The 27644-nt window shown below is 42.4% G+C and overlaps 1 protein-coding gene and 1 long non-coding RNA gene across 4 annotated transcripts in view; both read left to right on the forward strand.

Annotated features, from left to right (window-relative positions):
- The window catches only part of LOC138918204 (uncharacterized), an 86331-nt gene extending 59518 nt beyond the window's left edge, over window positions 1–26813 (forward strand). The window contains exons 2-3 of the long non-coding RNA XR_011427234.1: window positions 186–14699; window positions 17367–26813. This is a non-coding gene — a long non-coding RNA (uncharacterized lncRNA). The remainder of the gene's footprint in view (window positions 1–185; window positions 14700–17366) is intronic.
- Window positions 1–27644, forward strand: part of PDZRN3 (PDZ domain containing ring finger 3) — a 234540-nt gene that overhangs the window by 105134 nt on the left and 101762 nt on the right. The gene's annotated exons all lie outside the window — the stretch shown is intronic.

Below are 27644 nucleotides of genomic sequence, written 5' to 3' on the forward strand. Positions count from 1 at the left end.
GTATTTTTAGTAAAAGGCAGCCCTCCTAGTCCAAAAATGTTTCCCAAACACCCAGCCTATCGTGCCTCGTGAAGGGAGGGGTTCCGGAGACGGGAGAGCCTGCCCTCTGGTCTCTGCAAGAACACTGGAACTAGCCCTTCCCGATTTCTAAATACAGTGAACTGCCTCCCGGACTCCTTTTACAGAACCCAGTGGATCCTTTGCCGAGGTCTCAGAGAATGTGTTCCCTGCGTGTTCATTTCCTGCTGCTTTTCCAGAAGCCTCCTGCTTCGTTTCTGCCAGTTGCCTCTGCTCACTTCTAAATGGGAGCAGCTTCCAGAGAGCGCTGGCCCGCATCTGAGCCTGGGGAGGGCTGCGTGCTGTCCCGCTGTGGGATGCGGAGCCGAGGTTTGTTCGAAGCCCTTCCATCCCTGTTTTCAGGCCACCGGCTTTCTCTCTGGACCTTTAACCAACTATTTTGCTTTTATGGTCATAATTTTTCACTTATTTGAAGTGTTATGATCCCTATTTTTTCATGACACTTCTTTGTGTTCCTCAGTAAAATATTGTATTTTTCTGCAGAGAATCACTTTTCTTTTGCTGTTTGATATTTTATGTGTGTGTGTATCCATATGTGTAATATGCACATGTGTATATGCATACATATTTAGATACATATACATATAACTATTGTAATTGGTAACTAAATAGTTTTCTAGTTTATTCTAAGTTTTTTTGAGGTAGTCTGTCACGTCATCTCTAAATAATGAGAATCATTTCTTCCTTTAAACTCGCTTACCTTTTATTGCTTTTCTGTTCTATTTCATTAGCGAGAACATCTTGCTCTATCATAAAAATCTAACTTTTTATTCAGACACACATCATTGAGGTTGGAGGGCATTCATAGTTAGCAATTATGTCCTAGAGTAGTAATTCAAATTTTGTCATTAAACATAAAAACTGCAGGCTGATATAAATAATTCATTTTAGAGGCAAGTATCAGGGAACCCAGCTTTCACAAAGTAAAAATTCTTCCGAAGGCAATGAGGAAAATTATTGTATTTCCATTTATCAAATGCTTACTAGATGTCATCAGGTTAGGAGGTAAAAATACACTGTGTTATTTGATTCTTAGAACAGCTCTCTGAGAAAAAGTGTTATCTTGAGCCCATTTTACCGCCGAGGAGACTGAGGCTTGGAAAGTAAGTAAGTCACATGTTAGACATTCTCACAGCACAGTGGTAAATGCAGATTCCCCTGAGTCCAGAGCCTGCGGCCTGACACCACTGCGCTGTTTAGCTGTTCATGCCCCATGTGGAGTCAAAATGCTTTTTGTTTTCATGTCTGTAACTGGAAAGCCTTTAAAGTAAAAAGAGCTGTGCTCATGAGGAACAACACATTCTGATGATTATCTCATGTTTATCTCCTCACGTCATGTTACTCTTTGTCAGAGGTCAGCAAACTTTTTCTGTCAAGAGCCAAAGAGTAAATATTTTAGGCTTTTTGTGGCTATGCCATTTCTATCACAACTAGCCAACAATACTGATGGAGCCCAAAGGCGGCTGTTGACGATACGAAAATGAATGGGTGTTCATTCATTCATCATTCATCGTTCATTATTCACTGTGTTCCAATAAAATTTTATTGACGGACATGGAAATTTCAATTTCAACTAATTTCACACATCACAAAAAAATTGTTTTTCCAGTCATTTGAAAGTTCGCAAGCTTTACAATCACAGCCCACGGGCCAGAGTTGGTTGGCAAGGTTTAGTTTTCAGCTCTGCTCTACATCCTTAAGTGTTAGAACTCGGATAAATGAGGAGCGTGTATTCCACCAGCATGTCTACAAATCGTCCTCCCCATGACGTTTATTTAACAAGCATTTTGGAGGGCCGACTGCTGCCGTGGCAGCCCCACCGTGGGCAGTAAGGATGTGAAGATGAGTAAGATGATCTTGGTTTTCAGAGTTTACAGTCTAGTTGGAGAGAGGGGTAGCAGGGTGGGAGTGGTAAAAAATAAACCATTGTGACACGATATGAAAAATGCTTCAGACATACTGCAGCATATGCACATGATCATTGACTCCAGCAAGCTCCTTGGACCGAGGGCTTTCGAGAATCTCAGACCCTCTGGAACTGCCTGGCTTCCCCCTTCGGTGTCTGGTATGGGGCGAAGCCTTTTTGGAGAGACTCACAAGTTTTCGGTCATATGATGGAATTCCTGATCCCACACTGCTGTGCTGGAAACGATTCAGAGACTGCAGAGCAGGGAGCGGACACAGCGTCTGTCTGATCCGGCGCCATCTGCCCGCCCACGTGTCCCAAATGCACATTGTGATCCTCTGAAGCTTGGCGAAGCTTTCCTCAGCTGAGCTCGCTCCTCAAAAAGGAGAAGTAATGGGGAGCGGGGGGCTGTGCGCTGGCCCCAGGAGAGATGTCCAGAAGCATGAAATCTTACTCGAGGCTGAGCGGGGGTGAGGGGTTGATGGACTTGCATGCACACTGACCAGTTTAGAGAGCCCGCTGGCAGCCACATACTCCCAAGGGACAAGGTCCATTGGCAGCGCTTCCCTGTGTTCGTTTCCTCCTTTTTGTGCTTGCTCACATGTCTCACTTGAATTAAGTTCCTGACTCTTCCATGCCAAGAGTTCTTTGGTTGTGTTTCTGCTGGCTTTTTCCAGTCTCCTTGCTGCCTAGCCAGGTGCAACCCACTTCTTCACCAACCCATGTCCTTCTTCATCATAGAGGTTCTCCAGGGCTCAGTGCCCCCCGGGGCTCTGTTTTTCTAGCATCTACCACCCCCCACCACCACAGTGAACTCATCCTTGTTTGTAGTTTTACAGCCATCTGGCTGCTGCTGGCTTTCAGGAGCTCATCTCTTCCTCAGCAAGACCTGCTTGCCTTTACTCTGCCTCCGTTTCTCTCTCTCGCTCAATCTCCCTGTGCTAAAGTAACCTGCACGTCTTTCATGGGCTTCCTTTTTCCTTCCCCTGTTCCTCTGCTAATCTAGACCCACGTATCTGGTACTCTGAATTTGAGGTTTGGCTATAAACAATTTGGATTCCATTCAAGGTGTCTGTTACTTTAGTTCATTCTTGATGCAGCTCATAAGCAGCCCTGAGGATACACACGAGACAGAGTGGCTAGATGCAGCTCCTCATTGCCTCACTCTTATATAACCCTGTGCCAGTGGTATCTTTTCAGATACAAATCTGATCATGTCTTCCCTCTGCTTGAAACTCTTCTGTGGGTTTCCCACAGCTGTAAGGACTGCCAGGTATGGTATGCAGCTTTTGCACCACACAACCCTAGGAGGCACCATGCTCATCATAGTCGGTGTGAATAGGGCGTCCTTCAGTTGTGCAGTGTACAGCCTGTACTACTGTACATGGCAGCTCTGGCTCACAGTGTCCAGCAACAGCTGTTCTTGAACTCCTGTCCCACCACCCCTACAACTCTCTCCCTGAACCCCAATCCTAGAGTTTCTGATTCAGTCAGTTTGAGGTCAGGCCTGAAAATCTGCATTTCTATTGACTTCCCAGGTGATGTGATGCTGCTCATCCAGGGACTACACCTTGAGAACCCTGGTATAGACATCACTTGAAGCTTTCTCTGTTGGAACACTTTACTCAATTAATGGCTCCTGGGACATGCCTGGGCATGGGCTACCTAATCCAGTTTCATAAGACTTAGAGGTGTCTCCACTTGATAAAAACAAATCAGATGATTACCTTTACTCATTTTCTTATTAATATTGAACTGTACAAGTGGCACATGAGCACATTCTTCTTGAAAATCTTTGAAACGTTACAGATCAGTCTAAAGTCCCTTTTGACTTCCCCTCATCTCTGCCCCAGATGTCTCTTATCAGTTTGATGGATAGCCCTTTTGCACTCTATTCTGCACTTATGGGTAGAATGTACGCTTTTTGCTGGTGTTTTCCCTCCCTGAACCATAAGTCACATCATGTTGGATCTTCTGGTCTGCAAGTTGCTGTTTTTCATTAAACAGTGCTTTGGCGTCCTGTCTCTTAGGGTACATGGAAATTTGGCTGAATCGTCCTGCCTCTCACATCTGTTCCTTTCTTTCCCACCCTGCTCTCTGCTTGGGGAACCCTATCAACAGTTCCAGTGCTCTCTGGTGTCTGTGTAGGTGTGGCCATGGGGCGGTTGGCAGGATATCAGAGTGAGGAAGGAAAATGAGGTTGGGGACTCCTTCCTCACCCTCTCCCTGTGCAGCACTCTCAGGCTAGCTATGGCTCAGGAGGACAGCTCCCTGTACTTCTCGAGGCACACTCTGCGGGACGTGCTGCCCGCTGGGCCAAGGCATGGGAACAGCCACACTGCTGTTGGTCCTTATGGTCCCCCTACATCCACGTTACAAGTCAACTCAATTTGTCTTAAGGATGTCAGCCTTTTCCTTCTCAGAACCTCACTGAAGAGGTATGCCTCACTCTTTGGGTTTTTTTTATTGTGGTAAAATATACATAGCATAAAATTTACCATCTTAACCATTTTCAAGTGTGCAATGCAGTGGCATTAAGTACATGCACATTGTTGTGCAGCTGTCACCACCGTCCATCTCCAGAACTTTTTCATCATCCCAGACTGAAACTCATTAAACAACAATCCTCTATTCCCCCTCCCCAAGCCCCTGGCAACCACCCTTCTCCTTTCTCTGTATGAATTTGACTGCTCCAGGCACCTCATAGAAGTGGTATCATATACAGTATCTGTCCTTTTGTGACTGGCTTATTTCACACATGGGTAAACCTTCACAAGATTCATCCGAGTTGTAGCATGTGTCAGAATTTCCTTCTTTTTTAAGGCTGAATAATAGTCCATTGTATGTTTATACAACATTTTGTTTATCCATTCATCCGCCAGTGGACACTAGGGTCGTTTCCACCTTTTGGCTGTTGTGAAGAATGCTGCTGTGAACATGGGTCTACAAATAGCTCTTCAACATGCTGCTTTCAGTTCTGTGGGTCTAGAGCCAGCAGTGGAATTGCTGGATCCTATGGCAATTCTATTTTTAATTTTTTGAGGATCCACCATACTGTTTTCATCTCCTATTATTTATATTGTTTGCTTTGCCCTGAAAGACTAACTTTTATAGTTGCTATATCTTTATGGTATCCCACATCAAAGAAACTTATTTTAGTCATGTCTGTGAGGGCAACTGCTTTTGTCTTAATACATTTATAATTTTGGTGCTGGCAAGAATTTTGGTCTAGAAAAAGTATTAGCAAAGTGCATTGCAGAAACTCTGCATCATCTTGTTTGTGAAATATGAAGCCAATTTTCAAAGCAGATGTGTAAATTACAGATATGGATTCAATTATATGGCAGACTGAATATTTTGATTGCCATGGCTGCAGATTCTACAAATAGGCTCTGAGTTCCTCCCTGTTGTTTTGGGAGTATCCTCCTGTATACACCTCAGTCGTCCAGCCTGTCCAGCCTTTTAAAGAGTCTCTCAGCATCCATTTGGGCTTAGATGTGGCTGTGAGATTAAGTTTGGTGGTTTTTGGTTGTTTATCCCATATCTATTCTTCTATAAGTTTTAGGTGCCAAAAATAATAGCATGTTATGCAGTAGTCAAGTTGAGTCCTTTTCATGTAGGAAGAAGACTTGTTTGGAAAATCATTGGTAAACCAGGATTATAAATTTAAAAGAAACCGTAATTGGTTTGGAATTGTATTATAACTTTCCTAAAAGTTGGTCACGTGTGAATTATTTTACATAATAATAACCAGTAACATTTATTAAGTGCTTACTATAGCCTAAACATTTAGCCTGAGATCTACATGTCTGGTCCTGTTACTACTCCCATAACCCTGAAAGAGAACAGAATTATCATCTTCATTTACCAGATAAGGAAATTGAGAGTCAGAGAGATGAAGCTACCCAAAGTCACAGAGCTAGTGAATAGAGGGTACAGGACTGAAGTCCGAGTCTTTCCACTTCATCACACTTTTATTCTTCGACGTACAGCCATGTGCGGTAGGATCAACACACACACACGCCCCTCCCTTCAGACATCGGCACTGCCTCAGCACCCCTTCCTGGCAGCCAATGGACACTCCGCTCAGTGTTAAATCAGTACTCTGTATTTCCTCCACGCTGCTGGATTCGAGGAACCAGGGTGGATGGGAGATCCCCCAGAACTCCAGCACGGCTCCGGTTACGGCTCCGTACAGCAACTTGAACTCCGCATTTCCAGTGTTTCTGCTGTTTGCTTTGAGCTGAAAGTAATCTGCAGAGCACAAGTGTGTAGGCAAAGGAGCACAACCCGCAGCACATTCAGACCATAAATGGATTTGCAGAGTTCTGCTCTGGAAGGTTTGGGCAGGGGTCCAGAACTCTTTGTACTGTAACAAGTGTAGACCTCTTTCTGGAGTGTTTGTTTTAAGTGTCAGAACTCGAGGATCATTTTGGCCAGGGTTGGTTTTACATTTTTCACGGGTACCTATTTATAGATCTGAATCTAAATCTGTTTTTTCACCCAGTCCACCCAGAAGCCATAAGGAAAAAGACTGATAATTTGACTATACAAAACTTAGAACTTACATATGGTGGCAAAAATCTAATAAAAAAATAAACTGGCAAGAGCAGACGAAGCCCCGATTTCCTCCTTTCCTAATTTGCTCTTAAATGTCAATAGGAAAAAGACAAACGACCCAGTAGAAAAGTGAGCCAAGAACACCAGCAGTAAACCTATGAAAAGGTGCTCAACTTCATTCATAATTAAGAAAATGTAAAACGAGATGATGTTGGCAAAGATGTAAAAGTCTGATAATATGCAGCATTGATGAGGGTGTTGACATAGCACCCTAATAAACTGTTGGTGGGAGTTTAAATTGGTGCAGCTCTTGGCAATATCTGTTAAAATTAAAATGCATTCTGTCTGGCTCATAAATTCCATTAGTAGGCATCTACACTGTAGATATAGTCACAAAAGAGTTTGCCAAGATATGTGTACACGCACATACACACAGGCAAGGATGCTACTTGTAACGTTTTGAGGTGGAAAACCAACACCATCAGGAGATACCTTCCTCCCCAGGTAGAAACAAGCTCAATGTTAAATAAACAGCATCTATCCAATGAGCTGCCCTATTGACGAGAATGAGGGAGATGTGCAGGGGTACAGTTGGACAGGTCTGCAAGCTTTATTAATGAGACAGCAAGTATTTGTGGACATCATCTCTGAAAGGATATCTCCACACCAGTGTATGCTTTTATCTGGAAGGATACACAAGAAATCGTTAATAATGGTTAAACTTTGGGGACTGCTGTTTAGGGTGTGGACAAGCTTTTGTTTTTTTCATTTTATACTTTTGAAGAAACTTTTCACCCATGCATCCTGTTTATTTTAAAAAATTGCAGTTTAACTGAAATCTGTTTGAAACTGGGTCTAGTAGTTATAGATAAATTTAGCTTGGTCTTGATCTAATCTATGCAATACAATTGTCCAGAGCTATTCTTTTGGAAAGGGGAAAAATGGGGGTTCACCTATTTGGGGGCTGAGAGCTGTTTTCCAAAGTAGACTGTGATCTGGATATATCCTGGGCTCTGCTTTTGTGTGGAAAGCCATCTTTTAAGTCTTGGGTGGAGTTACATTTGAAACAGAACGTGTCGGTGAGGTCACTTCCTCAGGGAGACTTTTTGGAGGTGGGAGGGAAGCACATTTGGTTCCAGGCTTCACGCAGGGCTGACTTTTGGTGGAAAAGGAGACACACCTGCTTGCCTGGTCAGAAAAGAACTCCTAGGCTTTTGTATCTCTGGAGCCTTCCGTGTCAGACCAGTGATGAGCATGTGAGGGTTAACTCTTCTTTGAGAGGTTGGTTTTTCATGTTGGGAACGAGAATAGGGGGACTGTCTTTGCGGTCACATACACTAGATTTAAATACGGCCTCAGTGCTTTCTCACTTTGCAATCTGGCAGAGCTTATTTCCTCATCAGTAAAATGGGGTTAGGATAATATCTCGCCTACAGTTAAATGAAATAATGCAGGTGAAATGCTTGTCTTCATACCTGGCCCACGGCAAGCCTTGGTTGATACCAGTTATTATCGTCGGGCCACAACTCCACAACGTGAGCTGAAGAGTACGTGCGGTTCTGCCAGGATGAAACCCAACCAGCCCAGGTGTCAGTGCTTGGGATTCTGACAGTCAACTGGGTTATACAACCAGCACCCAACGACCAGGAAAGCGCGTCGAAGGATCAGAACTCAGAACTGTGCCTGACATCATGTGTAAAATATGCAAGATCCAGACCTGTTGGTTGAAATTTCTTAGGTCAGATATTTACTGCAAGTGTAGGAATATATTTGTGTATTCATGGCCCTCATAGCCCAAATCAAGAGCAGAGAATTTGCCCAGATAAAAAGACCTAAGTAAACTTACAAGTGCCACCCCCCTGCTACCCTGCCACACCAGTCCTCCAGCCTACCCCTTTTGTCATATCTGTTTCAGCCAAAAGCCTGATAGAACCATATTTCATTATTACACACATGTACGGATACTCCTTATTTGCCTCCGGCCTGCCCCAGTGAAAGAGTAGTTTAGGGTCATCCCAAACTTTTAAATGCATCAATTCCAACTTGAACCAAGTAGGATAGACAGACCCCACACCTCCTACTCTAGAGACCCAGCTCTTCCATCTTTCTAATCTGCCTTTCAACATGATCAGAGCAGCATTCCTCACCTGAAGACAGCGCCAGTACTGCTGAGCATCCTTTTTTGTCCTGTATCCCAACCAAAGGTGATTTTTCCTTTGCATTACTAATCACCCTCTTCAAATGCATTGTTCCTAAAATTAGATTAAATGTCCCTAAATGGTCCTCTTGTATTTGACCAAGGCAGCCTGACCCTTAAATATGGGTTGGCGTCTCTGTGAGTATACCAGTAGAAGGTCACAGAAGGTTTGTATCTAGAAACAAATGGATTTTTCTCTTTACGCCTTTATCTTAAATATAATCTCTTCAGGGAGCCTAAATTTTGTGGGTGTCTATTCTCAATAAATATTAGTTCATTCAAGAACAACAGACTAAGCTTTTGTCGGTTACCACTCAACGGTGGGTCAGAAGATTTCCGTTTGGTGGGAGACCAGTATTTCTTTGGTTAATTGTTTCAGTAAAGGTCCAGGGATTCTGAAAAGTCGCGGGAGCTTCCTTCTTAGGTCTTAGTTCAGGACGTGGGTGTTAAATGTCCTGCTTTGAGGCAGGGAGGGTGAAAACTTTCTCGCAGTTCAGTTCTGTGTAGATGGAGGAAAACAACAGTGGCTGTCGCTCGGGACATGTGAATGCTAACAGGTTTGCTTCTCCAGGGCGCTGGTTAAACAACTTCTTAACTGGCCAGAGTCCAGCACGTTAATCATTAACCTGGGACTGAGCGTCTGCTGCCCCATGTATTCAGAATTCGTTTATCATTACCTCTAACTACTGCCTTTTATGGTTCTGAAGAGCTTCTATGAAATCTCTTATCACCACCAAGCCTAATCTTCATTAACTGGGGGGCAGTGCGCTGATATTTCTTAGTTGGACCAGAGTAAGCATTTTGTGATCAATTGAAGAATTTTTTATCACAAACGCTTTAAAAGAAAAAAAGAAAAAGAACAGCAGCTCACTTTGCAGTCTTTGGACCATGCTTAGAAGTTTATATTCTCATGACCCACTTTCCCACTTAACTCTTGGTAACCCTGGGTCGCTCCAGTTTCCTTTTGACTTCGAAGAGCTCAAGGTCGGTGGGGTAGACTCGGGGCGCCCTGGCAGGCAAGGCTGGGTTTGAGACTCCAGCTGGCGCCTCCTTGGAGCCCCATCTCAGTGCCTCTCGTGTTAGCTGTGCTCCCAGACAGGTCCCCCACTCACCGCAGAGCCCCTGCCCCGGAACCCGCCCTGGGGGAATTCTCAGAGATGCTCTCCAGCACTCCTGAGTCTCCTGGGTCGCTGCACAGCATCTCTGAACTGCTCTGAACAAGTCGCCTCTTTTTCCTTTTCTCTCCTCTCCTCTTTGTATGGCTAAATGTGTGTGTCTATGACATTTTCATTTTTCTGAGTATTAAAGTAGTCATTAAAATCAATGAAAGCAATACATATCCACATACATGGTGGAAAATCTGGAAGGGTCTAAAAATATGAAGAAAATAGCTCTTAAAAATCAAATTTTAAACATGAGCTGAGCTAATTTTCATTTCAGCGTCTAAAAACAGCTTTAAAAGATTTTAAAGGCTCGACATGTCAAGGTATGTTCTGGTATGAATGTCTGGCTATGAGGCCTATAGCTGGAGGTTTAATAATCAATTATATTAAAGCTTTTCTAAGCCTCCAGAAGGGTTTGTCTGGGTCTTATTTACTCTAACAGGCAAATTAGGGAAACGGGTTTAATTTATATTTCAATTCAATATTTAAAAAACATTTTTTTTTTAGAAAACAGTTATTATTTATGGGAGGAGAGAGTTGCCCCCAAAAAGCTGAAATTCCCTTATGACGCTATTAAGTGCCTTTCTCTGGGTTTTATGTTTCCAGGATATTGTCCACATAAATATATGCAATGTTAAAAGAATGTGGACGACTAGTAGCGTGTATGTTTTAGCCTTCTGAACCGAGGGTTTATGAAACTGGTTGAAGAGTGTTTTATTGAAACAAGACAAATATTTATGAACAATCCAGAATCTTCTGTTTTGAAATGTAAAGTGCGGTCCGAGTGGCGCTCAGAGTTCCAGGTGTTTCCTGTCTGCGTTTGGCAGGGTTCACGGCTGCTCTGGGCTGACCGCGCTGTGCTTTCCTAGCTTTTAATAAGAAGCTGAGAATCACACAGCTTCCCTGCTAATGCCCGAATGGCCAAGAACGATCCCGGGAACGTTCTCGATTTAATGAGCGTAAAGCCATCTCGAGACTTGTGTGTAAGGGTGTATTCTGATCTATTACATTTGTCACTTAATTTAAAAAAAAGAAACTTGTTTACAGAAGGAGCGTGTGAACTCCTGCAAGTACAAAAGCTCTGGTTCTTAAAGACATTCGTACTAATCAGAGGTTTACTTTCTGGTCTCGCCGGCTTCTGTCTTGTTACCATCCCTGGTTTCTGTGAAATAGAAATATTATGTATTCGCCCAGACGGTTGGAAGCCGTTCGTGTAAATACTGGCCGTTGTGATTTAACTGTCAGCCCGAAAGGCCCCCGCTTCGGAAGGGCTCCTTTTAAAACTGAGCACAATGAGATGTCTGTTTTAGATGTGGCTGCCGAGCCTCGGTCCAAATACGTGGATTTGGTTTCTGCTTGCCAGCAGAACTGCTTTTTACAGCATGCCCTGCTTTGTCTGCTGGTGCTGTGGACGGCACTTCGTGAGAAACGCTGCTGTTTTCTCCTTCCATTTCCTGATGTGCCCCAGGCCCACCACCCTGGGGACAGGGTTTCAGGGCCAGAGGTGGCAGCAAAGCCATTTCCTCTAGGAACAGTTGGAGGATGAGAGAGAAACTTGCCCCACAAAGACTGTCCAAACGCACAAGCAAGACCAAGTGTGGAATCCACCCAGATTCACGCAACTAAAAGCCAGCTCTGGGGGCCCCCTGGCTGTGGAAGGGGGTCCAGGGGTACCCCAGGGCTGGGGGGGTGGTTTGGAAAGGAGGACCATTTTTCCAGCCTGGACAAGGACTGAGAGAATAGTACCTACTCTCTGCTTTGGCCCTTTATTTTTGTGTTGGCTTGAAGCTCCTTCAGTAGACTTCATTCTCCCTAATGATAGGCGTCCAGGAGGCCACGTAAGGAGAACGGCTGGCTTATGTGTTTTCTTATTGGAGGTAAGGGACAGGTGAAAAAGAGATGCACAAAGGAGAAATTAAATCACCCATACTCCTGCCATCTCAAAGCCACTGGGAACATTTTGCCACACCAGCTTTCAGTATTTTTTTCCTTCCTCTGTTTATATATCCAAAATACCTGAATATACAGTTTCCTTCATATTTTAATGTTAGAATTGTAGAAAGTTACGTATGTAACTAAAGCCTTCCTTGGCTCTGACGCCCTCTCCCAAGCTAGACTCCTCCCTCTTGCAGAGGTCCAGCCCCACTGTGAATTCATCTGTGTCCTTTCCGTCTGTATTTTCTACTTAGGCATCTTTTAAATTTCCCTCTGGTTCAGGCCTCTTCGCCGGCAAAGAGCACACACCTTACCCATTCCCCTATTATTGGATATTTAGGTTGTTGGCAGTTTTTTTTTTGCTTTTCCAAGCAATGCTGCTCTGAGCTTCCTGGCCCAGTTTTCCTTGTGGCTACGTGCCAGCATTTCTTCTCCAGTAAAGACCCAGGAATGGAATTGCTGGTTGCTGGGCAAGACCAGGCTTTAAACGTTGTATGCAAGAGCACTAACTTTACATATGTACCCGTTGACTATACTTATTATGGTTGTGCTTGGTTTCTGGCCAATGGATTAATCAACAGGAAAATGGACCGAGGAGACAGAAAGAATCCAGTCGAGATCCTAGTGAATCCTTGAGCTAAGTAGTGTACCAAGCTGGTTGCACATCTATTTGATGTTTTCCTGATTATCAAAATACTTGCCTCTGATAGGAAACATTTGTTTCAGGGCCTCTCCCCCCCCCCCCCCCCGCCCCCCCAACACACAACAAATGAGTCAGTCATGGTAGAAGAAACAAATGGCTTTCTGTTGTTGCTGCTGTTTCTTTAAAGATAATCTGTTGTTTTCAAAACATTTGCACCTATTGCTTTCAAGGAAAGGTGGCAGGAGGCCCAGGGCCCTGGTTTCCCCAGGTGGAAACATTTGCAGCGGTTTCAGAGACGTCATAGAGAAGAGCTGGCGGTGCCAGGACTCAAGGCAGGAAGTTGTCTGTTTGGTATTTACTCAGGCGTCTTCTGGCAAGAATCGATTCTTCAGTTGAGCTGAAAGTTGCTGCTTGCAGTTGCTTAGGTGGTTAGGGGAGAAGCTGTTTTCCCTCTAGAGGGCTAAAAGCCTGAGATCCCACTATTTTTTTTTAACGTCTTTATTGAGGTATACAAAACTGCACATGTTTACATAATTTGATGAGTTGGGACATATGTGTCTACCAGTCAAAGTAATAAACATATCCATCACCTCCAAAAGTGAAAGTTTCTTAACAATAGAAATTCAACAAAGGACTAAGAAGAGAAATGAACAAGATTCTGTCTGTCTCCCAAGCTGGCCCAAATAAGTGTCCTCTACTTCCTTTAGTTGTATCATAACCTCAGCTGAGCCAGATGGGGATCCCAATTTAAAAGGAAATTTTGGTGTGACTCTCCTGGGGAGCTACTCTGCCTTACAGGGCTCAAAGGCTCGTTTATGAGTAAGTTGATAAATCCTGATGGAGTGCCCCCTTGAGCCACAGCACAAAGAGGTCCAGAAGGGACTTTAGCCATCATCCAGTTCAACGCCTGGGTTTTTTATAGATGAGGAAACTGAGGGACAGGGAATAAAATGATCAGCCTCATTCATACATGTTGGAGAAATTAGGGACAGACAGAATGTGGAGGGCCAGTCCCTCTGCCTTCCGAGGGCAGAGACCACCACTTGGATCTGTGACCCCTGGGTCTACCCGCGGAACCTAACCAGCGCTGTCAGGTGGTGGGTGCTCAAGAGTGCGTTATCCTCTGAGCATCCTATCCCCGGGATGGCTGGTTTCCAGCGGGAATATGAAGGCAAAGGCCTTTCCTCATGGGGTTCTTGGAAAATAAGAAAGGAAAAGTCAAACCCATGAAAAATGTAAACAGCAGAGTTTTAAAAATTATTATTTATAGCTCGCCTTCTTCCACAAAGGATTTGCAGCTTATGAGTGTTAAACACTGATACCAGAACCCTCACGGGGCGGTGAGTAACTAATTGCCACGTGAGGCTTGCAGATGACAGATGCTGAGAGGCCTGGGGTGGGTGAAAATTGTCATTGCTGCTGCAGAGCGTTTTTAGGTCTGTTTAACCACAGTGGTCATATATAAATAGGACCTCAGAGGGACACTAGAGGGTCTGTTGCCAGAGGTTTTATTTATTTATTGTGTCTTTTGGAAGAGGAAGTCTTGGTTATGGCTAGGGAAGTGGAGAGCGGAGAGAAAAAATATTTATTCTCCAACTTATCAATTTTGTGTACCATACTCTCCCCTTTCTTACATCTCTAGCAGAAAGCCGTTTATGCTTACATTTCCAGAGAAGTCAAAAAGAAAGACCCTGCTTATATTTATAATAAAATTTAAAACAGACCTTACCTGAGAGTTCCCTCCAGTAGCTAGAGGTTGGAAATTATAGGCTGCTTAGCTGATCTTCCTTATGCGTAGAACACGCTTCACTCCTAGATCGCCCCCTAGTGGTCCCATGGGTCATTGATGGCCTCGTACTACAAAAGGGGCTGCAGACCTGGTCCCTGCTGGAAGCACCCCCATCAGCGTGTTGTGTTGCTCAGAAGTGAAACTGGCCACCACGAAGACAGAATTCTGCACGGGGCAGCTGGTTGGCTTTTCTTCTTTCATTCCCACGGTTTTCCTTTCCTTCTCCACTGCTGTCCCCAGAATTCTAGAGATGATGCAAGACTGATTTGATGCGCAAAGCTCTGATGACGAAAGGGTGGGAAGCTTTCCTTGGCAGTTCCTCTGTCCAGGGCCTCGCTCGTTCAAGGCTGCGTCGTGGGAGAAGTTGTTTGGAAGTGACTGCAGTTCGGCTGGGGGTCCCCCGTGTAGAGGAAGAGAGGTTTTTCCAAGTAAGTTTCTAATCCATAGCCACGCCTACTGTGAAGAAGGAAGATTGGGGCTGGCAGTAGCTGCATGTTAATTTCAAATTTTTGTTAAAGTCCGACCTGCGGTTGCTAATGACTGAGCCCTCTGTCCCAAGTACAGTTTTAGAAGATTGGTTAAAGCTTCCTTTACATCCGTCCTGTCTTTGCCAGGTGTTCAGCTGCCGCTAGTGATTTCTCATTTAGCTGATTCTAATTAGACCTGACATTATGAAACTCTGTAACTTCTCCAAGTTACTTAAGTAATACAATCTCATTTCTAAAAGCACTGAAAAACCCAGAGTGAGAAGTCACGTGTCATCTGACAACGCAGAAAAAAACCATTACTCTTTTAGTGTATGCCTTGTTTGTACTTTGTGTGTGTGAATAAGTGTGGAGAGAAAATGAAAATGAAAATGTATGTTTATACACACACACACAGTTTTTGAAAGAGATCATCTTTTTCCTAGTGTATCATAGCCCGTTTTTACTTAGCAGCAGACGATAAACAATATCCTTTGTTGTTAGATAGTTTTTGGCCTCAGGCTTTTTAATGGCTGTGTAGTTTTCCACATGTGGCTGTACTGTAACTTCCCTTGTATGTTATTATTGTCTTTTTTTTTAAACCACTTTTTACCCTACAGCTTTTTACCATAGACAGTGCTGTATTGAAGATCCTTATGTGTAAATCTTTCTATCCATTTAGGCATTTTTCTTTAAAGTTTCTAGAGTTAGAGTGTTTGTACCATTATTATGATATCTCCCTAGAAAGGAGAGGCCTGCTGATTCCCACAGGTACTATCTGAGCAGCTCTTTTCCCTGCCCCTTCATGAGTAATGGATCATTTTTAACCTTCGCTATGGTGGTAAGTGAAAAATAGCACCTCGTTATTTAAATTAGGGCTTGCTTTATATCCAATCAAGTTGGACCTTGTTTCATTTATTCATTAGCCAATTGAATTTCCTCTTTGGTGCAAGGCTTCTTGCCTTCCCTGTGTTTTGATTTGTATGTTCGTCTTTTATCTTACTGATGCAGAAAAGCATCATTTATATTAGAGATATCAATATTTTCATCTTTGCAAACATTTATTTCCATTTGGCTTGCCTTTTCCTGAGATTTGAAAGATACAAATAAACAACCTTTATTTAATAAATTATTTCATAGTATTTAAGTAAATAATTTATTTAATAGTATTTGTATTAAATAATATATTAAAGAATACATAAAGTTTCAAGCTTCAAAGATTTGATAAATTTTGTAGAATACCTTTCACAAGATGGACAGTTTGAAAATTCTGCTGTTCAAGTCGACAGGTCTCCAGGCTTGTCCGGTGAAATGTTTTCTCTGCTTTGATGAACTGATGTTCTGTAATGTTTGGGAGTTTTTTGTGTGCTGTTATTTCTAGCCAGTGCATTGTGGTCCAGTTCTATTAAGACCAGCAACAGCAAGCCTGATAAAGTGAAGAAATTGCATGAATTAAATTCTACGACTTTTAATTCTGAGCCAAATTTTATGCCTTGAATCTGAATCAAAGTCTATAACTTAAAGGGACTTGGGCTTATTAAAAGAGTTTTGTCAGGGGGACGGTTCATATCAAAAGTGTCCAAAATGATTATTCATGGGACACTGGTTCCATAAAATGCCATCCGTGTATGGAAGTATAGCTTAGTTCTTAATTAAAAGAGCAAAATCTCTGCCTTCCGTTCCATCATCTCATACCCTTCAATTCCGAACTACCTCCCTAGGGTGCGGAGCTATCTTAGAATAGGAATGGGATTTGGCTGTAAATCAAAAACCTGATAGAATATGATTTGCAAAGAGCCAAGAGCACTTGTTAGAGTTGCTGCAAAAACTCTGCATATCGCAAACACATTCATAGAAGAATAGCTTTGTTTTGTTTTTCCCCATACTTATTTTGAGAGAATTTCCCAGAAAGCCTTTTTGTGTATTTCTCCACATATCAATCAATTGTGTTAATTAATATCTGAGAAATTAAATTATATGCACGCATGTAAGTGGTACTAAATGGTTATCTTTATACATAAAATCTGAAGACGTATGTGGGTGTAGGCCTGCTTAATAATAAGTACTATACTTTGGAGATGGGAAAAGTGGTTTGTAGTTTCAGCGAGTTGTTGAGTCAGAGCATTACTTCATTCTTTCGAAATGAAGTGCTGGGAGATGGTGTCATTATGAAATACGTCAGCTCTGTAATCACCAACCAATAATGACTTGGCAGAATAAGCGCCCATGAATAGTGGCTGCCCAAGAAAGAGTGTTCAGATGCACGCCAGGCCCGAACTGAATCCACTAGAGTGGCTGAGATGTTGACTCCAGAAAAAGAACGCTCTCTGTTTGGACCCAGGAAAGTTGTCATGGAGATGAAAATCTTCCTGGTACCGTAAAAACCCTGCTTGTCATCTGACTTGAGCCCCATATTTGCACAGGTGGTTCTCCCAGCTGAGAACGGCTGAGTGAAAACAAAGCTGTTCTTCCTGAATGGAGCCTTTATATATCCGAAAGAATATGTTTCCCTTCTTTAGCCCCTCAATTAATGACCTGTTATCAGCTAATTAAATTACATGTAAATTTTATATGAATTCATTTGTTACACAACACTAACTAACTTATATATTCCTGTGTGTTTAACCATAGAACTGTTTTAATGAACAAGGTGCATTGGGTGGTCATCTGGGGAAAAGAAGAATGTACCCGCAAAAGGCAGACACACATACAGAGCCACTCGTGTAATATTAATTTCCATTTAATAAAGAAGGCAGAAGTCTGAATATATGAACATCTGACATGTGCGATGAGACTTTGGGTCACTGTATTCGCTTCTCTGTTCTCTTCGGAAAAGGAATAACATGGCTGGGATTTCTGTTTCACTGAGTTACGTCTCAGATGTGGAAGCCGTCCTCATAATACAAAAACTCATCTGTCCAAGTTTGCTCCCTTCCTCCTGCCTTTTTGCCTGTGTGTCAGCAGAACTTGATCCATGTGTAAATTTTGCATGAGAGCTTTAATTGTAAGTTTCTTCCTTCGCTCTGTGATGCCTTTCTGCCCCAAAGAAGTTCAAAGCTTTTACTAAGTTTCTTGAGACACATTCGTGGTTGCGCTGAGACAGTTGAGTTCAGACGCAATAAATGCTGTGTTATGTTTTTGGAAATGTACTTGTATTCTGTCATTTAAGACCTTGCAAAGAGCATGGGGAAAAGCATTAGATGATGTCCTCTCTAACCAAAATACCAAACTAAGCAAAGCAAGGATTTTTCATCATTTGTTAGCTGAAGCTGAGTAGACAGCAGTGGGAATGATCTTTGGAGTACAGCATTATGGATAAAGAATTGATTTAAAATGAAGAAATAGCCCTTTTTTGCAGCCTGGTATTTAAATATGAAATCATACTTCCTTGAGGTTTAAAAATAAAGAATTATCCTTGAGTAATGTTAGAACTTGGTTATGCATTCCCAGATGTTTAACTCACCTGTCGCTTAAATGGAACTCACATCGGATTTATGACCTCAGTAGAATCTTCTAGGTAAATAATGGGCCACTTACACATTTGCTTGTAAAAGTAGCACCTAGTAGAAAAAATTTTGAAGGAACCATTATAATAAGTCTAGATTTTGCCTATAAAGGAAACACAGGTATCTAAAACTTGTTTGGTTTCTTTTAAAAAGATTGAGTTACCAAAATTCTTTGTGATGATATTGCATGTTTATAATAGAAGGTTAAAGTTTTAAAGCTGAGATCAAGATAAAATTGCCTGATGTAAAACAAGATAACAACTAGCCATGGTATAATGTTCTCTGACCGATAGAATCTGTATACCTGTATACCCAGCCCAGTAGTGCAAAACCACAACTGTGTTTTTGAGTCTGGCTCTTTTGTGCATAGGAAGAATTTCATTTTTCTTACTATTTAAGCGGGATCAAAGTGACTGCCCTCTAGAAAGAAGCGTTGTGTGTAAGACATTGGCATAGCTCTGCCAGAAGGTGGCGCCCTGACACCATACGTCTCGATCATTCCTTTGCTCTGAAGAGCCGGGCTGTAGTCACAATGTACCACATTCCAGGATTTTCCATAAGATGCCTCACAGCTGATCTTTAGAAATACCTGGATCCCTGAGGGTTTGCCTTCCATCTGACCACTTTACATCCTTGACTGAGCTGCCTTCTCTATGGCTGTACATTGAAAGTTGTCATTTCTTCCGGTTGCCTGGTTTCATGATGCCAATTTCGGAAGATAACATACCACAAAATAGGAACTCTAATCAAGCAGCCTTACTTATGTGTATGTGGTGATAGGGGAACTTCTTTCATAAAATAACATTTCTAAGGATGAATATTGAATCTATAATGAATATTGAAGAAAATAATTTTACTTGTTGGTGGTCTAAACTTATGGAAAATTAACTATCTTCCTTTCCCTTCTCAGATCCATCTGACAGTTCCCCTCTTTTGGGAAGCCATTTATTTAGACACTAAAGAACACCATTATGGAAGTGGAATCTTCTGTATAAAAACCTATCATTTGGGCTGGAACCAAGTTATAATTTTGACTGAAAACATAATAATTACCTTAGACAAAAGGTTTTACACTTGCTTCTGTGCGTGATGAGCCAACTAAATCAAGATGCGTGCATAGTAACACTTGATAGTCTCTCATATTGTCTGCTGTTCTGTTTTTGTCTTTGCTTAATAACATAGCTCTAAGAAAGGGTCTCATTCAGTCTGAAAGCTGGAGTCTGTTCACGGAGCTTCATTTTCTGACGGCTTGTTTTAGAATTTAGATGACAGTGTCACCCCACCTTGTTCTCACCAAATGTGGAGCCAGAGGGTCAGATTTAACAAGGCTTCCCTTTGATACCCCGAGAGCCGAGGGTTGCATCCTCCTTTCTTTCCAATGTTGTTTTTTATGCTTGTTACATAGTAGGCACACAGTAGATATTTGTTGAATGAATCGTTGCTAGATTAGATGTGGGAGAGACTGAAGGTAGAGGGAATACTTAGGGTCTTCCACAGTCATCAAGGTGAGCGGTGATGGCGGCCTGGATAGGCAAGTGGCAGGAAAGTGGGAGACAGGATGACTGTGCTCTGTTTGGGGGGCAGATTCCATAGAACCTAGGAACCAACAAGAAGATGCTTACTGAGAGTGGCTGGGACCCTGTGTAGAGGGCATCACTCTGGAATCCACTTCCCAGTTGAAGGTAGAAAGGACTTGGAAAGAGAGCTCTGGAGGGGAGTTGGCACAATCTTGGTCAGAGATGGACGTCAAGTGGAGAGATTGGTTCTATGGTTAAGAGCCCTACAGCAAATCAAGGCAGCTGTGGTTTGTGTCTGGCTTTTGCAACTTTAATCCAGTTCATGAAATCATAGCAAAGTTTCAGCAAAAGTTTCTAATGATAACCTGTTCCAAAGATGACGCGACTTCTGAATCACCTAACTGGACTTTGGTAGGGAAAGAGAAGAGAAGGTGGAGTACAAAGGGAACCTATGACATCATGCTTGCTCCTGAGAAATTGAGAGTCTGTCTTGGGAGACCAGACTTGCATAGAGGAGGCAAAACCCAAGCAAACTAAACAAGAAGAAAAGAAATGGCATAGCCTCAAAATGAGCACAAGAGTCGATGGAGAGATTCACAAGGGCTGCAGGGGATCGGTTAGGCGTCACGAAGAAAGCAAAGTCTTAAGATAGACAGATTTAGACAGAAAGAGAAGAGGCTCCTTTGGAAGGTGTGGCTGTGGTGGACAAAGGTAGAAATGGCCTCGAATATATGTGTAGGTGGTCTAAGGGGATGGCCCAGCTTGGGTGGAGGTGGGAGCTAGCAGGTGGGCTAGGCTGGGTTAGTGAGATGCTGAAATGAAAGGATGAGGAGGTTGCCCTTAATCCAGTCTACAACAGAAACCATTGTTGGGTGGGGGAAGAGCATGTTAAGGCTGTGTTTTAGGAGGATTACTCTGGCAACAACGCTGATATAGACTGGAGCCATGGTGATTAACAGTCGGCAGTCCTTGTCTTCAGCTCGGAGATCCTCAGTACCCAGAGTGAAACGTGGCACACCTCAACGTGGAAATCAGAAAGGGTGGGGGTTATCAGAAAGAAGTTTAAAAGGCCACGTTCAAGTTCAATCTTAATAACAGACTTTAAAAGAAAAAATGCAAGGGCTTCCCCTGATATTCTTTGTAACCCCCATTCCTATGGGCATGGGGTTTTCCAAACAATAAAAGAAATCTCCCACAATCAATAACAGTAACAACCACCACATAATATTAGCTAATACCCATTGGGCCTTCCGTGTCTGCCTCCATCTAGGCACTAAACATGTATTAAGTCATTTAATTATCACAACACCGTAGAGGGAGGTACTGTCCTTGTCTTTATTTTATAGGCAAGGAAATTGTGGCAGCGGGAGGTTCTGTAATTCGCCCAAGAAGATGCAGCTGGTGAGCAGCAAACCTGGATGTGAGCCAGGGAGTCTCCCCGGGTCCCCAGCTACTTTTTGTAATATAACAGAAGGTCTCTTTGCCCTTCATCCTCCCTGGTCCCAGGCATTGGGCATTTGGGAGGATGTCACTTGGATGCCACAATGTTGACATATCAGTGGCTTTTTTTTTTTGACCATCTGTGGAGTCATTGGAATCAGGATAGTTCCAGAAAATCCAGTACTTGTGGTCATTCAGGTCTAGAGCGCCCACCCGAGAGCTTTACATCGATAGTGATAGATGCTTCTAGACGGTGTTAGGTGATGAGTTGGTGTGAGGACTCACCAGCAAGGCTGTGACTGCAGGGCAGGACTGAGAACCTGGGACCATGGTGGCACGTGGCTCAGACTCCAGGTGTGACAGCGACAGCCTGTAGCTGTGTGCATTACCAGCATCACCTGGGGCAGCTGGGGCTGTGCAGGCTTATGCCTTGGTCGTGAGGGTTCCCTAATCACACTGTTGAGGTTTTAAAGGCAAACTGGATGGCATCAGGACCACGTCGGTCTTGGTTCCAGGCACAGCAACCATACCCAAGACCTGTGTGTGTTTAAGGATGTAAGGCAGGAAGCATGCTATTGGAGGGTAGAAAGGTGTCCAGGAAACTCAGTCAAATTCTTGTTGAGCATAAGAACAAGCTGTGTGGTCATTTGTCCCTTTTGTGGTGTCGCTGGCCACTGGGAAACTTCTGTTTGCAGTTCCTCCTCACGCAGGAAGAGAGCTTGGTTTCAGTGATGTTAGTTAGGATGCTGCCACCTCAGCTTTTACCTCAGAAAACAGCAGGAAGTCTAACCAAGGAGTCACACAGCCACCATCTGGTCCTAGCCTGTCTGTGTTGTAAAAGGTTAGCTTACGTTGAGAACATTTCCACTGCCTTTCTACTGCTGGTATGAAAAGATAGGTTATAGTTAATAGCAAATCATTCATTGTTTTTGATGTAGCAATTAGGGAAAAGTACTCAAATGTTTACTTTACATTTTTCAAATATCTAGTTGGTTTTTTTTTTTTTTTTTGGTAAGGAAGATTTGCCCTGAGCTAACATCCATGCCAGTCGTCCTCCACTTCGTACGTAGGATGCCTCCACAGCATGACTGATGAGTGGAGTAGGTCCACACCCAGGATCCAAACCCACAAACCCCAGGCTGCCAAGGTGGGGTGCACAGAAGTTTAACCACTCGGCTGTGGGGCCGGCCCCGGGTTTGTTTCTTTTGAAAATTTTGAGTTAAAGCAGTGTTTAAACTCTTATCTCCTCTTTTAATACCTAGCTGCCAGCAATAATTTTGGTACACTGTACCACCAGCTGCCCTTACAAGACTAACCCCTGAGAGTTATACTTACCCCAGCAGCAAAGGCAAGGATCTCCTCAAGTTAATCAGGGCACAAATGGAGTCACCCATTGATGGGGCCTAAAGAAGGAAAGACTGGTGTCAGGAGGATGGAGACAGGGGGACAAGTCTAGGAGGTATTTTCAGGTAAATTCACATTGATTTGCCACATCTGGAAAATGAGGGGAGAAAAGGTGTTTTTTGTGTTTTTATATAGGACAGAGTTAAATAACATGGGTCCCTGGCCTTACCTTTTCTGAGAGAACTTCAGAAGGAACAAGTCTCTCCCTGGAGGAGAGGAAGGAGTTGGAGCCCGGCAAGCTCAGAGACTGTCCTCTCTAACTCAGCATCTTCCCAGACCCTACTACCCTTTCTCGTCTCTCTTCAAAATCGACATATCACACCTACATCACTTCTTGCTCTGGGAAGGAGGCGGGGTTCTAAGGGGCTCCTGATGCATTCGACAAATGTCGGTGCCCATTATGGGCCCAGCGCTGAGCTGGTCTGAAGAGGTGCTATGCTTTCTCTCCTTCCTTATGCCCCAAAGATACTCATGGAGGCAAATCAGCTCCCATGTGTTGTCAGCATTGTAAGACTAGTTATGATGTAGTTGAAACAGGATTAACAATGAGTCAATAACTGTTTAAGCTGGGTGATGGGTACATGGGGTTTCATTACACTATCGCTCTATTATTATATATGTTTGAAATTTTCCATAATAAGAAATATGTTTTACAACTTCAATAATCACCCTTCAACTCTTGAGCCTTTTGGATTTTGAGTTTTCTTAAATCTGGATGCACCTATAATGTCAGCAGTGATAATGAGGCATTTGCTATAGAAAAGTAGCTGAATGCACTGAAAATCTGATCATTCAGCTTCAAGATAATTTTCACGTATTTCCTCCCTACTGATAAATACACCGATAAAAGCAGGACCCAAACCCCACAGAAACAATTTCGCCATTGTACCTAACAGTTTTCTTGTCAAATGCATGTGTGTTACTGCTTTCCAAAAGTACTTCTTTTTTTCTTTCTGAGCATAAAGAGCAAACAGCACAGGGAAACAAATGTTTCTGAATGGCTGCGTTTAAGTTAATCAGATGCTTCCTTAAAGAAAGCAAAATAAACAAGCTCCAGACCCAAATACTCTGTGGTGTCTACCCAATTATTTTTCAGCTTGGAAACTAAGGCCCAGAGTGTCTATTAGTCACATTGTAACACTGTAGTCACCATATAATTTAGTTTATTTGTTAACCGCATCAATACACTTGTGAATCTTAAAACCCTCCCCGTTGCTTGGCCCACACGGTAATGGTTCTGCTGTGTGCTGTGGCAATATGGTGGGCCGGGGGGGAGACACTGTGTCATTGGTTACCTTCCTTGTCTGTACTTGGTAGTGCTTGCTGAGTTATTGAGTATATAGTAAAACCTCACCATGGCATGCTAATGTGAGGGAAAGATTGGTCATTTAATGACTTTTGAAGTAAAATATTTTTTTAAAATAATGTGGGGTTTGTGGTTTGTATCCTAATTTAACTTTTTAAATGAACTCTCTTACTAACTGTAAAAAGACATCTTTGTGTATTGAGGAAATTTGAATATGGATGATGTCAGATGAAATTAAGGAATTACTATTAATTGTGTTGGGTGTCATAATGGCATGGTAGTGTTTTTTTTTTTTTTAAGTCCTCTTGACTTAGAGCTACATTATGAAGTATTTGTGTATGAAGCAACGTGGTCTCTGGGATTTGCTTTAAAAGACCCCAGGAAATAAAAAGAATGGGGAGGGCGGGGTAGATGAAACAAGAGTAGCAAAAAGGTTGATAATCGTTCATATTGTGTTGGGTACATGGGAGTTCATTAAGTTATTCTCTCTACTTTTTTTTTTTTTTTTTGAGGAAGATTAGCCCTGAGCTAACTGCTGCCAAACCTCATTTTGTTGAGGAAGGCTGGCCCTGAGCTAACATTCTGCCCATCTTCTACTTTATATGTTTGCTTGAAGATTTCCACAATAAAATGATGATAACAAAACCAAGGATAGATAAATAGAACAATTAGAATAAAATTTACCCCTGGGAAGAAGTAGAATGGTTTAATTGGGCTGGAACTTTGAAGAGGCATCAACAGTTTGGAGAAGGCTCTTAAGTTGAATGGTGGGTACATGGGTATTTAATTTATTCTTTGTACCACATACACTGTGTGTGTGTGTGCATTACTCTGTATATATCATACATTCCACTTTATTTATTTTGAGAGAGATTAGCCCTGAACTAACATCTGCCGCCAATCCTCCTCTTTTTGCTGAGGAAGACTGGCCCTGAGCTAACATCTGTGCCCATCTTCCTCTACTTTATACGTGGGACACCTGCCATAGCATGGCTTGCCAAGCAGTGCCATGTCCGCACCCGGGATCCAAACCGGCGAGCCCTAGGCCGCCAAAGTGGAATGTGCACACTTAACCACTGCGCCACCGGGCCGGCCCCTTATACATTCCACTTTTAAAATGTTCGTCTATATGGCACAGTTTTGTTTTTTCCAATACTTATCTTGACTATGACTTAGTAAAAGTCTTGAGGACTGTACTTTGATGAATCAACAATCCTTATAATTAACACATCAACTAAAAGCATATATATAATGCTGAAATTCTTGGGAGGGGGGAGAGCAGGGTATTTAATCAAGTAAAACATTGCTTTTGAGTACCAGCTATGGTTTCTGTCTTAATTAGATAGCTTTTCTTGAAGCTAGAACAATTCTTGAAAATCAGAGAAAGTGATCTGATCCTTAAGAAATGGAGAGAAAAACAACTTTGGTTCATGGCGGTCTTTCTTTGGAGCTTTATTTTGGTTGGTTGCCAATATCCTCACAGTCCACCTTGTTTTACATAACAACTCTCTGCCTTAAAAAGTAAGTCAGCCCAAGAGAAGTCCTCGCTTGTGTGCGTAAGAGACTTACATGTGGATGTCCAGTGCAGCCTTGTTTGTACAAAGGAAACAAACAGAGACATCCCAATTGCCCATCAGTAGCAGAATGGTTAAATAAAGTATGGAATTAAAAATAAGACAAATATATGTGCAACTAACAAGAAAAGATCTCTGAGATCGACTATTGAGAGAAAAAAGGAAGTCACAAAATACTACATAATGTTTGCCAGCATTTATGGAAAAAGACATCCATACCAAGCCATATAGGTCTGTAAGTAAAAAGATCGGGAGGGCACACCCAGACAGCTGACAGTGGTTTCCTCTTTAAAGGGGAGGTGATCAGAGGAATTTTAGCTATATCAGGCATGTTTTAATTTTTTTTACAAGCAAAATATATTCGTGTATTGTGTAATTAAAAATTATATAAAAGGCAAACCACTTGCTGAGTGAATGTTGCTATTGAAAGGCGTTCTTAAGTCATTCTCTTTGTAAAGTGGTTGATTTTCTTTGATTTATTTGTTTTGTAATGCTGGGTTTTTGCCTATTTGGTTTTTGAAGAGTAAGCTGTATCTTGTATATTGTGGCATGTTAAGGAACAGAAATCATATTCTTGATTAAAATATATGTGTACGTTATAGTCTTTAGATGTTGTCTTTTTGGCATTGAATGGTACATGGAACTAAATAAATCAATAAGGTTACGTAAGTATCCTTAAAATAACACAGAAGAAAAAGATCACAGACAGGCAAAAATTACTTTAAAATGAAGCTTCTTAAAGAAGCTAAAGAATCATGTCCAAAACCAACAGCTCTTAAATAGTCCATTTCAATAAAAACAATTCATAAGCAGTTACCATGAAACTTTTTTTGCAAGTGCTATTTCAGAGGTTATAAATATTTCGCTTGATAAGTGTTATATGAGGTATTTGAGTTCCTTTATTGGTGTTTTGGATGAGAGCAAATGACCTTATGTAAGGCTGACATAGATTTTATTCCGATTTCTTCCCTGTATGTAAATGTGTCAGGGCTTTCCTGCTCTGAGCTTCATAGTTAAGCAAGGAAAGTGAGCTGTATTAGGGAATGGTGGATTTGGACATATGGTCAAAATTAGTTTTCTAGTGAGTAATATTAAAGATCTTTACTAATACAGACATAATGAAAACAGCCTTTTACTTTATAATTCTCTGATTTGATCTTTTGGTTTTATAGTAAGAAAACCTTACTATGAATTTAAGGTATTTGACAAACTTAAAGTACGGTGATGGTCAGTGGAGAAAGACTATATTGGTCAGGATTCTTTGGAATGCTTGTGTCAGAACCCCAGCCCAAATTGGCCTCAGCAGTAAACAAAACAAAACAAAGAACAAATGGCAATTCATTGGCTCAAGCAATGGAAAAATACAAGCATATCTAGCTTTAGGCTCAGCTAGATCTAGCTATTCAGATCTTGTCATCCAGCATGGGTCTGTTTCCATTTCTTCGTTGTGCCTAACTGTTGGCTTCATTTGGGGCCATTTCTTCCTACAAGGTGGTAAAAATGGTTGCTAGGATCTCTAGGATTGATCCTGTCAGCCCAGCGACCCCAGGGTAAAGCAAGTTCTTTTCTTGATAATTCTAGTGAAAAACTTAGGGCAGCCTTTCATTGCCCCGGTTTAGGACATGTGCCATTCCCCAACGAATCACTGATGCCAGAGGTTTGTAACAATCTGATTGGCCGGGCCTGAGGCACATGCTCGTCACTGGAACTGGTGACAGAGTCAAGTTCAGCTGGACCATATTGAGAGAAGAAGGAGGGATGGTTACCCAAGGGAAAATGAGGAGCTATTACCAAGAGAGGGGATATGGGGCAGGCAGAAAGAGATGCACATTACAGAGACACCAGGTATTTGAGCCTGCAGTCCATCTGGGTTCCCCAAGTGCTCATTTTGTGTGTGTGTGTGTATGTGTCTGTGTATACAAACGTAAGACACACACACGTCCTCCTCGTCTATGAGAGTGCTGTTTTTTGAGTGGGGTCATGCTCCAGTCATGAGTCCCACTCCACCAGCTTTGGAGATGCTGCTGAGATGATGTTTGCGCTTCCATGTTTTGGTTTCAGGGTCACATGCTCCATGTACACTAGGTCATGAGTATTGTTATTGTCTCTCTTTCCATTATTTTCTTCCATCAGGAACTAGGGAATTCTCCCATGTCACACCT

This window comes from Equus caballus, chromosome 16 (genome assembly GCF_041296265.1).
Source record: "Equus caballus isolate H_3958 breed thoroughbred chromosome 16, TB-T2T, whole genome shotgun sequence".
In the NCBI taxonomy this organism is placed as follows: domain Eukaryota; kingdom Metazoa; phylum Chordata; class Mammalia; order Perissodactyla; family Equidae; genus Equus; species Equus caballus.